This window comes from Nilaparvata lugens, chromosome 1 (genome assembly GCF_014356525.2).
Source record: "Nilaparvata lugens isolate BPH chromosome 1, ASM1435652v1, whole genome shotgun sequence".
In the NCBI taxonomy this organism is placed as follows: domain Eukaryota; kingdom Metazoa; phylum Arthropoda; class Insecta; order Hemiptera; family Delphacidae; genus Nilaparvata; species Nilaparvata lugens.
In genome coordinates this window covers 28,642,737-28,655,281 of record NC_052504.1, presented here as the reverse complement: position 1 = coordinate 28,655,281, position 12,545 = coordinate 28,642,737, and the positions used below count along the sequence as shown (strand labels likewise).

The 12,545-nt window shown below is 35.4% G+C and overlaps 1 protein-coding gene across 7 annotated transcripts in view; it reads left to right on the top strand.

Annotated features, from left to right (window-relative positions):
• LOC111044256 (octopamine receptor beta-2R) overlaps positions 1-12,545 on the top strand; it is a 217,148-nt gene that overhangs the window by 48,300 nt on the left and 156,303 nt on the right. For 2 of the 7 annotated variants that reach the window (XM_039424600.1, XM_039424579.1), the window contains exon 3: positions 11,469-11,522. The exons of 2 other annotated variants lie outside the window; for them this stretch is intronic. The gene's annotated coding sequence lies outside the window, so the exon portion shown is untranslated. Of the gene's footprint in view, positions 1-5,199; positions 5,315-11,468; positions 11,523-12,545 lie in introns of all 7 variants that reach the window. 3 more of the 7 variants (XM_039424607.1, XM_039424592.1, XM_039424585.1) reach the window with 2 other exon arrangements.

Sequence of the window (12,545 nt, the reverse complement as noted above, 5' to 3'; positions counted from 1 at the left end):
ATATTGTTCATCAAGTAGTCCATTTGGTAAAGCATGAGAGCTAAAATTATACTACTATAAATCAAGAAGGTCGCATGCATCAAGAATCTGGAAATACTAGTAGTTCTGCGAACAGTCGACCTCGCTCATGAATACAACTTTCAAATTGATGAGAAGGGCAATTATGAAAGTATATTGTATATTGTGAAGATTTATACAGTATATTGTGAAATATATACAGTATATTGTGAAGATTTAGCAATGTCATCTATTATTTTTTCCATTAAAAATGTTAGTGGCAATGTTTCCACGGACATCGGACTAATAAAAATGTCTTTCGAGGAAGTACCTTCACATCGTCTACATATTTACAATATTAACCTATATTACAACTATTTAAATAATTAATTATAAGATATTGGTCAACTGATGGAAAAATGAGATATGCAGTAGGCAACTTAGACTATGAATCGTCTCACAGACGATAGGGAGACAGAAAATGATTCTAAATAAGATGGGTTTGTTGGTGTCAATGACAGGAGGCTGCTAATGATGATTTCAATGGAAAGTGGTTTTAATGTTATGGCTTGTTATGCTATGCAGAATGTTAAATGCTCACAACTCGGTTTCCGATCACATACTAAAAGGAAAAACAAAAGCTAATAGTTCTCCAGAAACTATTCGTCTATGAAACAGGGAAATTTCGTGTTGAAAAAGGAAAAAATTGTGCAGTCAAGTGAGACGTTTTCTACAATCTATATAATAAGAGAGAGTAGGGTTGTGTTTGTTCATGTGTTCGTTTGTTCGCATCAAAACATGTCAACTTGTGGATTGCATACCGAAAAACGGGAATGAATTAGATCTCCAAATTTTGAAAATAGATTCTAAAAATATCAATCTCGTCCACCTGGAAGTTCAAATTTCAATTTTCCTTCTAGATTTTTCAGAATTAATGTTCAAACTTCATTAATGGTACATACGATTTCAAAAAAAAAATCACCAAATCATATGGTCGGAATTAAAAAAGGAAAAACTGTTTCTATTATTTCTTTCTACCTGATACCACTTAACCTCAATATTGTTTTGATAATTGATAAATATTTTCTATATAATAAGAGAGAGATAATATGGTGGATGTGAAACAGCTGCATCATATTTATCTCAAAAACATCTGTTTAGAAAAAATTTCTCCCAGTTGCACGTATTCCGGTTAACGTTTAATCGCGATAGAATGCTATACTTCAATAATTATTGAGATTGACCCTAACTGAAGCATTTTGGTTGCAGAAAAAAAGAAATTTCAAGAGATAATGCCGAATTGACGTAAAAAATTTTAACAGGCCATTCACGGGGAATTAAATCCAACTAACGCCGATTAGGTACCTACTGAAAATTAGTTTTTGTTAAATTCCAAAATTAGTTATGTTTAAAAGAACTTGTATACCAAATTTTATCCAAATCGGACAATAACTGGGGTACAAACAAACAAACAGACAAAAGCCGATCGAGTCGAAACTGAGACCTCAGCTTCGCTTTTGGTCAATAAATTATGAGGAGATTTTTCACCGAAGCTGTTCCCCAAACAACATATTATATCTTCAAATGTAACTTCAATTCATGACGAGTAAAATCTTGTAACTATCACTATAAGAATGGATTGTGGTTTCGAAATAACTCTCACACTATCCAGAAATATTGGGATGTTTTCTGAATCATAGTCTAGACTGATGGATCTTCTCATAAATCGACTCTCATCAACAAAAAAATAGGCGAAACTTCTGTGACAGGCAAAACAACTTTTGTTGTTATGATGGAACATGGAGAAACGCTATTCGAAAATAGAACTGTTGAGCAAATTGTGCTTCATTCTGGTTTATGATTGCTGTAAATTAACAAGGAAGCATCACGCCCTCAATTCTGGATACATTCAATCTGAAGTAGAGCTTCCAGTTTCGTTTTTATTGCAACACTTGGTTCCAAGCAGTGAAGAATCCAACTGAGACGGTAATAAACTATTCTAATCAAGATTGAAACTGTGAACATAATATAATCCTAAATTTATTAATCCACTTTTTCGAAATTTCAAATGTGTTTGAAGTTCCACTTACATTAGAAGAGCCTTGCAATATCCTATTGTGAAAATTTTCGTAATCTAGAGAAATAATTCCATTCATCGTACAGAGAAGAATACCATAAAAAACAGAAGGCATATTATTTGAGTCCTACAAACAAAGGGTTTTGACAGTTAACTGAGTTGAGTATCGAGTTATCCTAAGTAAGCTTTCCTCACTAAGGTCACTTTGGTACAATCCAACTTGACTACTTGAATTTTATCACACACATGAAATGAAAATAAACAAAACATAACAGGAAATCAATAGTTGATTTATAAGTTTTTTCATATTCTTCAGTTTATTTGGCCTGTTTATATTATGCAAATGAACTACCAAGTTCACAATCCTCGCCAAATTCTTTTTAATGACCTTCGAATTTTCCCAATACTTGGGAGAAGTATTCACATATACTCCCATACTTCCTCTTCTTCTTCCTCATATTATTCTATCTTCCTCCTTATTCCAGTATCAATGACTGCCATAATAATAATATACATTATGGTTATTATTCTAATAACAATAAAGTGGAATACTCATTACTTTTCTTTGGTGGATAACTCATATTCAATTACTGAATAGTGAGTTGTGTTTTTTCTGATTCTAAATTTTGTTAAATTACGCAAAAATGTTCCAATTGATTAATGGTGATTTGAGTGTGATATTTTTGTTTTTTATTCTGTTTTCAACCGTCAAAATTTAAAATTCTTAGTTTTCGTTGTTTTTTAGTGAAAATGGGCTAGATTTTAGATGAGTGAAACCATAACCCTATTTCGGACTTGTTATCTAAATTTGGAAGAGAAATAGTACAAGGAATATCCTTAGTTTTTCTCTCCCAATCAGTGCTACTTTGTAGAAATTATAAATAAATGAAAAAAAAACAAAAATAAAGAATCAATATCTATTGATTCTTCTCCTATGAACGTTTTCAAAGTATATCCTTTCCAGCCCAGGCTGATTTTTATGGTTAGGAATGTGTTCATACTCTATTCCTCTGGTTAGTTACTCTGTATGCTATATTAACCACATTTCAAGAAGCCCTAAAATGCTTTTTGGCAACACACAGCACCGCGCCTTGTCGTGGCACATGATCTGCGTCCAGCCTCGAAGGAATTATTAGAAGACTGCAGCATTTTATTATGATTGCAACTCTCACCAGCGGGCAAGGCTTAATTCATTTTGCTGGTGATGCCAAATTACACATGAAAAAGTATCTAATTATCCTTTCAATTACTAATTGAGAATATTGCAGTATTAAAAAAATTTAACATTATTCACCAGAGACCAAAAGTAACTTTTATTTGAAATGTGATGAGCTATGGAATGTAAATCTGTGATCGTGGTATTCAACCAGATGATTCTCACAGGAAGACAGCTGCGATTTCGAACGAGCTTTCCTGTGGAACATAGCTAGTGATAATGCTTGTGGTTGTGGGTGAAACATTTGCAGCTCTGGATGCGGAGCGGAGTTGCCGCCTCCGCTGCGTCGCATGATTTGCCCCTGTGCAAAGAATGGGTCCGGGGATGAGAAAAGTCAACAGCAGCTGTTGTTTGCTGATGGCAACCGCCATGTGTTTCATTGACCACAGCACCTGACCAATCGCTCGTCGCTCTTGTTCGCAAATCATCATCCCCCGCTCGACAAACCCCTAATTAACTTTTCTCACGCTTCCTGTCGATGCGGAAACATGAAAAAGAGCATCCATCATCTCATCAAGGCCTTTCGCTCGCTTGCCGTGAATAAATACCCTACCTGCAAATAACCGGACACTGCCGAATATTTTGTCAGAATTCGCACAGTTTGTTTGAATGAGTTTGTGGTCACATATGAATAATACTGTAGAGTGCTATGAGATAATCCGGTAGGGATTATTATGCTCCATCATGACAGATATAAATCTTCTACCTTAATGAATCACCCATCTTCCATATTCATAGTAGATTTATGGTAATCCAATATGAACCCATGCACAATATTATAGTGAGCAGAAGAGTAGATATGAGCTTTTACATACACTGATTATAATAATCACTTACTAGTACTGTTATTGTATCGAATAATTTTGTGGAAATTTTGGTATTCATTTATGAATCACAGGGATGATTAGGTTCAAGGGTGGAGACCTTTTTGCTAAGTAATGTGTAAATGTTTTTATGAGGAGTGAGGTTCAAGAGAGAACGTTTTGAAAAAGTTACTTGCTTTCTAGATCAATGCTGTACGGATTCGAACTACAAAAATACTAAATCGAGGAAAACCCAAAACGATAGAAAAGTCTCCTCAGAAAGTTGTTTATTCGCCTTTATTCTCTCTTGCTTTCTCATTCCATTTCCAAAATTAACAGAATCATATCTCGCCAATTGGATCTATATTTTTTGGAAACTAGATTGTATGACTGGCATGGATGTGGTTGGTTGTTGTTAAGTGACTCAATTCATGGAATGTAAATTGATGTTTGAATCGATTAAATTCATACTGTATTTTGAATGCTTGGGTGAAATCGAGACTATCAATTGATTTTCTCTTCAAAATTTAACTATTTATGATATCATGATTGAGAGTTAACTCATGATCCATTCATGAAATAATCGAATTCACCTTATCCTCGCATATTTATTTTGTTAATATCCATTGCAGTCGCACAGTAATAAATTGATTCATTAAATTATTTAGCAAATAAATTCTGTCATTTCAAAGTGGAAAAGTTCACTTTATTCACTTAAGTGGAATCACATTGAAAGTAAGAATGGTTTCAATTCTATCCATGAAGAAGTGTCTTTGCCTTTTCACTCTTCAAATACCTTGGTAGTACTGGAATTAACTTTTCATTCGTTGAAGGATTTGTATGCTTCTTGATCCTTGAGGTGTGTTCCACCGATCTGTTTCAGTTATTCTATAATGTTTTCTCCCAGTTTCGACTCCTCTAGTCTTGAGAAATAGACTCAACGTCATTTCTTAATTATACACATCAATGGACGAATTAATTGGTGATACGATTTCACGTCATAATTAAATCTCTGATAATTAAGGTATTTGCTTTTTGATTTTTCAAAGAACATGATGTGGATAAATAATTGACTTTCATCTATTTTATTGCTTAATTTGTTCCAGGATGATCGATCAGTTAACAATGAGTTTTTCTGCTTCCAATGTTGAGCATTATAGGAGTTCGGAGTCCGAAGAAAGTAGATTTCGATAATTGAACAGAGTGATTCCTGTTTTGCAGGTCAGTACTGACATGAGTGGAGTGTTTTCGATTCTCATTGTTACTCGAGCTCATTTCTGAGAGAAGGATCGGAAAAACAGAGATAGATGTGATTGCATGGCCGCCGGAATAAAGTGCGGTTGCAAAGTGGGAAGTTTGCGCGAGCTTAGTTTGAAACAAAAGCATCCATGTTCGTACAAATTCGAAAGCTTCAATCGGAGAGTGAGCTGCGAACTAGTCCCGTTTGTTGGTGGTGAAGAGTTTGCCCGAAAGTGATGCGATCTCGTTTCGTGTTATTCGAACACCAAGCATTCCTAGTTATTGAAGTAGAAATCCATCAGCGATTGCGTTTAATGATCAATTCGTCAAATTAATGGGACGATCATTCGATTCTCATCTGCAATTAGGGATGCCAGCTCTGTGGCAGTTACGGATTACTTGTTCCACTGCAAAAAACCATTCCAATTCGAATAGATTGTGGACTAACAAGCATTTCCAGCTCTTGTTGATTTTGTACCAGAGAAACTGAGAGACAGAAAATTCTCTTCTCCAAGTGGAATCTATCTTCTTCACTCATCCTCTTTCCCACATAAAATGAAGAACCAGAATATTTTTCACAATGGACTGCGCTTCTAATACATTGAAAAAAAGATTAATATCACAATCTGATTATAACCGATAAAAGTGATTTCCCATTCACATATGATCGGCAATTCATGTCGAATTTTGTTGGATTCAAAGAGAATACAATGTCAACTATCCCAACTGTGAGCTACCAGCTCATCTCTTCGATGTAACCGACTCTATATACTCATTCAATGGGATAACCGATTATAAACTCCACATTTCAAAAATACTTCAGCATGATACAGAGAACAATGATTTCTGCTTCAAAGCCTCTCTCGTGGTTCAGTTTTGGCTTAACATGTGACTGTGAGTGATAATAGGACTTATTATTATCATCATTTATAACGAAATAATTTTGGAAATTTTTATACACCAGCTTTACTCTGTGTGTGACATACTGGAGAAAGCTGTTTATATGAGAGGCAAGAAGGTTTTAGTGGATAATAAAGAATCAATCTACTTTTAAACAACTAAATAACTGAGTAAATTCAACACTTCTTCAATTTCGATAAGAAGAGTCAGAACAGAAAAATAGTTAATTGGATCAACAATAGACATATCACTGCTGGTCTCAATTCATTCAAGAGAGGTGAAAAGGGAGCCTGCTATTCAAGCTCCTATCTTGAAGTGCTCCTATCTTCAATCCTATCTTGAAGCGTGGAGGCTATTGCCAAAACTGAATTCAATGATCTTAGATAGACAAAGGACTGAATGGAGTAATGGCCATCTCGGGGCGTAGACTTTCAGATGAAATCATAATGGCTCAACGTTGAGTTGGAGAGAGAATTAGGATTACGATCCAGCTTGCTTTGCAATATTGCTTGAAATCAAATGGTTCGGGTGAGGTTTAATCAAAGATCCTGATCCTCCCACTAGAGTTTCTTGGATCAGTAAATTCATAATCTTTCGACTCTTCTCATACTTCACAATAAGATATAACAAGTTAAGGAACCTAGAAATTCCTTGATTCCCGATTTTTTTTTCAAATCTCGGCGAGGTCAGATATTTCCCTCGGGCAACTCCCGTGTATCGGATGGACACGATAAACCGTCGGTCCCGGGCAGGGACCCTGAAATTGGTAAGAACTCTGACACCAGACCTGAGCCAGCTCATTCCGGCGTATAATCGAAATCTATTTTCATTTATTTCTGTGCATATGGAAAATTATGAATTTTCTTTTATTCTGAGATTTTCACATGAGCAATATCTATTCCAATGGATATTGTATGAATCGCGTGAATTGAGTGTGGAAGAATCAGTTGGACAAAAAATAACACATTTATGAAATAGGAAGTGTTTTACCCTTTTATCCGCATGAAGCAATATCGAAATGCTTATCTACTGCAGTGCGTTGGTTACTTTCATTCATAGATCATTCATGTCCACCAGTTGAATTGATGAGAGAAGGGTGTAAATGAACAATTGTGTGACTCCAATAATGGCGAATGTTAACCTATGATTTCCAGTTTGATTCATTGATACGGTCGTGCAAAGCTTTGCTCGCTTCTAATAGATAAGCAGCAGCATCATCACTGGCGCATGCGCCCTTGCTTCATCGAGTTAGCAAGCACAGCACGTAAATTGGCTCTAAACGTTGTAATCAACGTTGATGACAGTCATTATTAGGCATGCTCATCGCTTCGTACTTGGGCTATGGAAACCTATCCCGATATAACGAATTTAGTATCGGAATATCCTGTTCAAACTCGATCTATTTTCTCTAACGGTGGAGCTCATCGATCTCACCACAGCGTGTCTATTCCATAGAATAAGGAGATCCCTTCACCGCTAATCGGACGAATATCCATACCCTCCATGAGCTATCAAATTTGAATATTTTCCTCTTGAACTGATTCATAAGCGAATTATACCTAATAGCCTATATAATTTATGAACTTGATATACATATCGTTAATCAGTACATTACATAATACTCTCAAATCATGGAACAATGTCTTGTTTTAAAAATCTAACACAATTTGATTATGTGACTCTATAAAACATAGAGAATTGACATGTATTTCAGATTTGCATGCATTTCCAGAGCAGAAAATTTGACCTATATGCTGTTTACAGAAGCCTGTAGCACCACCCCTCAAATAAAACTTGCGCATGGTTGAAAAATTAATATCTAAAATTCTGTGGAGGATAAATGTAGATTTACTGGATAACCTTGAAGGTAGGAAGTCAAGTTGAGTTCAATATGAGACACAACTCCTCATTCATCATATTAAAATTTCAACTGATATATTTTTGCTTAAAATGAGCCGATGTTTTGGATTTTTGATTTGACTGTAGTTGTTGGGTGAGATTTTTTCGCTGAAGGAGACACTTAAATAATTTCTAGGCATGTTCGGGAGTGATAGATATGGATGATGATCAGATATGAACGACCTACAATTTTATGTGAGATCGGAATCACTGAGAAATGATTTTTGAAGCTTAATACCAATTTTAGTAGAATCGGCTCAAATATTGTTTCCCGACCAATGGTAGCAGGTTCGTCTTTTAACGAATCTCAACTACAATAGGCTTCTTGATGACTTATGCGCCGCCAACGCACACCTTGCACTGATGAGGAGTATCTATTATGATAGTGGGATGTGATGAGATTGAGGATGATTTCAAGGATTGCAGGAGATAGATGATTATTGTTTCTATTATATGGTTCCTTCTATAATCGTAGCACTAAACTCGCGAATCCTACAAATGTTGCTTCAACCGTGATGACACAAAAAATTGTGCTTATACATATACAATCCTGATAATCCATACCTGATAGTTTTGGCGTACCTTAATAATCATTGTATACGTTATTGAATATTGTGTTACATATGATGACGATGGCGGCTTTAAGACTACAATATGGGTAGGTAATGAATCAACAGTTGAGCTTACCTATTAATGCTACTACTCAGTTTACACTCTGTGTGGTAGTACAGACCGACTGCAGGGATAAGCTGTGCTCCCTGTGGAGATTAATCAACTAAGACAGACTAGCAATTATATTATTGATGAACTTGAATCATGAGTGGAGGCCTAGTACAACAGTTTCCCCCCAGACTCATAAGAGATTGCTTGATTGTGTGTTGGGCTTTATTGTATTGGAATGGCTTTTTGTAAACTCTATGAAGTTATTATCTGATCCAACATCTGCGACACATATTGATGCGATTCATATATTTCTTCTCTATTGAATGGCTCACCTCGATTAATGCAATTCAAATTAGTTTTAAAAAATACAAGCAAGTTGAAATCTAAAAAGTAAGTATTCCAATCAACTTAATTTATGAAATTTGTGTACCAATTCGATATTGCAATTGATCTATATTCCATGGAAATTAGAAAAATAACTATTAGTTGAAAGTTTCATGGGATATGTACTGAAATCCTGGTATTGTATGGAGCCTAAAAGTAAGAATATGATCAGCCCTTTGCACTCGAAATGGGAAATAGCAGTCTGGCTGTCAGCCCAGAGGGTCACACAACAAGAGAGTTGGGTCCGCCTGAATATATTTTTCTGTAAATCTCACCACAAAATGTATGATTTTTTATCGTGAGTTTTTGCGTAGATCATTGATCAATATCGGGGACTGAGCTTCGCTCTGCAGTACAAAAGCAAAAAAATGTATTAAAAAAGAAAATAATAATATATTTATAGTTCATACAGAAAGGTTCTATCGAATCACAGTGCATTGAGATTAATTCCTATTTCTCTCACAAAGGCCCGGTTGTACAAAAGCCGGTTAAATTTTAATCCTGATTAATTTCACGTGAACCAAATAAGAGAAGACTATTTAAAAAAGAAGGCTTCTCTGATTGGTCCTACTGGAATTAATCATGATTAAACTTCAACTGGATTTTGTGGAACCCGCACTAAGTACCTGATTGAATGATGACAAAAGTTCAACAGCTAAGTAATAATTTTGTCTCAGTCCCACACACATGTCCCGCACTCGCTCACTCACTTCCATCATCAACAGACGACAAAATTATCAGCTGTTTTTCCATGAATAATAATTATCCTTCAGTGAGTTTACTCAGGGATGAGACCTAGTGCAATCGATTTTGTATATTATGAACCTAATATGTTCTGAATTTCGTGGCAATCGATAGAGCCATTTTCTAGATCCGGTGACATACAAACATATACACATCTAAACATATAAACAGAAATTGCTCGTTTAATAGTATACGATTTTGATTAGACTAGAAATCCCTAGTGCCAATAATATTTCCAAATGAATTTTATTCTTCAAGCAATCGATCGCAGAATAGCTACAATTAATAATCGGTTGTCTTAGCAGTGTTGTAGATGCTCATATTACGTAAGCGCCATGCTCTCAGTCTCGTGCTCTCATTGAAAGGTTCGCAGACTCCACCAGCAGACAGTTGAGCTTTAAAATCAATTCGCAGTGGTTCAGATGCCACCTATGGTTTATAATGTCACATCATCATAATACCTCCCATCCCATCACGCATCAACAAGGCTAAGGTTTATTTTGACATCATACTCAGAAAAAAGTTTAGAAATCCCTTGCGAAGATGAACATTGATGGTCTAAAATGTCTACATCAACTCTCCATTCCCTATCAATTAAATCTATCAATGATAGATGGATTACCATCATATTTTCAGAATTGGAAATACGATTCAATTTCAACTTCGAGAGCTAAGTCTCATGAAGAGTCAGCTCAATTCAGCGTAGTCAATGAACAAAGATACATTATCATCATAGAGTCAGTTGACTTGGACCGTTGCAGAACTGAAGGACCTGATTGCTACCTTTTGATTGGGTTCCACGAAATGCAAATTTGTGCAGTACTCAAGTATTGATCCGTTCAGCAGCCACATGTGATCTGAACAATAAGCAAAGGCATCACGCTTCCACTTGACTCATAAAGTTGTGGCTGCTGGAGTGACAAGGATTGTGGCATAATATTGGTGCAACTGCTGCCCGTCAAAGCTCAAACAACAAATATTGGAGATGGATTTGGTGCAATATTGTTCATGGATGATATTGCCCCACTCAAACAGAATGGATTTCCCTGTAGTTTTCAGTGAGCATTCTCATTTCAATTTGCAGGTGGAAAATTAATCTCACTCTGTGAATGGACCGTGAGATTTGGACTCTAGTTTACTCTTTGTCCGTATGTGAAGTGTAGAAACAATAATTATTATGATTTAACAAAGATTGAAATAGAGAAGATCATCTATGTTGGTTTTTCTTCTATCAGGCAATAAACCTTATTGAGAGGAGCATTTTGATAGACGGGAGAAATAGGAGATATCCTATCTAAAGTACTATACTGTCTCAGTAAATTATTTAGTGATTGAAAATAATTTTTTGACCAAAAAAATTAATATTGAATTGAGAAAAGCCTATTCTTTACAATGTTTAATGGATATTTTCAGCCACATTTGTATCATTTTTGTTTGGGAACCATGCCATACTTTAGTTTCTCTTTCACAACGAGATAATAAATTATCATTTTGATGGAGCATACTTCAATAATCATGATTGATTAATTTTAATGTTTGTTCGCAGGTCAGTTGTTCTTCTTGACCAACAGCAACCGAAGAGAGAATAATATATATATTGGTAAGATTGAAATAGCATACCCGTGTGTTTTCAAAGAAAGAACATTGCTTTACTCATACAAAATATAAGAAATATATTTCAAAATAAAATTTGTAGATGTTCAATCTTATTTATACGAAGTCACAAGACATTTCATAGTACTATGAGATTATTGATTTTATACTCTGAATATACATCATGATCAAATGAATATCAGGAAGAGAATAGTTTTATATGTTTTATCAAAACCTATATTCGAATTCTGAGAATATTGAAATTAATTATAGACAACAATTTGACTATTCATCCTCAACACTGAAGTTTATGATAATTAATTGAACATAATTCAAATGCCATTCTATCGAAAATTTCGTTTTATTGAATACTCTCATTCATTATTATCGTCATTGAATAATATTTGCCATTCCTTTCTCTTTCCATCATTCCACTTGCAACCTACAAAACTGTCTATTGAATAACTAAGTTCCTGTGTCGTTAACTGTGAACTAAAAATCAAACCAATAATAAAATGAATCCATCGACATCATTTTCAAATTACCTCTATCAACCAGTTTGTTAATCATGGACAGTTCCCTCGAAATTTCATTTCTATATTCTCTAAAATCACAGAGATAACATGATTCGTATTTATGAGTGCTTGACTGCTTGAAATTTCCATCTGCAGAAAGCTGAGTTCTCCCAGCATATCGTCGCAGGCAGAGGGTATTTGAGTGGTTAAGGGGGAACAAAGCAGAAAGATTGAAGGCTTTGTCGCTGTTGATGCGAGTGTCTGTCGAGGCAGGAAACGCGATATGTGTTCCCACAACGCTCGGGCTCGAGAGGATCTGCCCAAGGTCTGATTATTTCGCTCCTCCCCCTTCCAACAACTCGCGATCTGGAGAAAAGATATGATGCCTATGGAGAAGAGAAAGTAAGCTGGGAACTCCCGTTTGCAGGGTTGCTCAAAGAAAACTCCTTTGCTCCAACTCCTGTGCATCCTGGATTGTATGTGTGCGTGAATATAGATGTAGATATTGCTTGCAT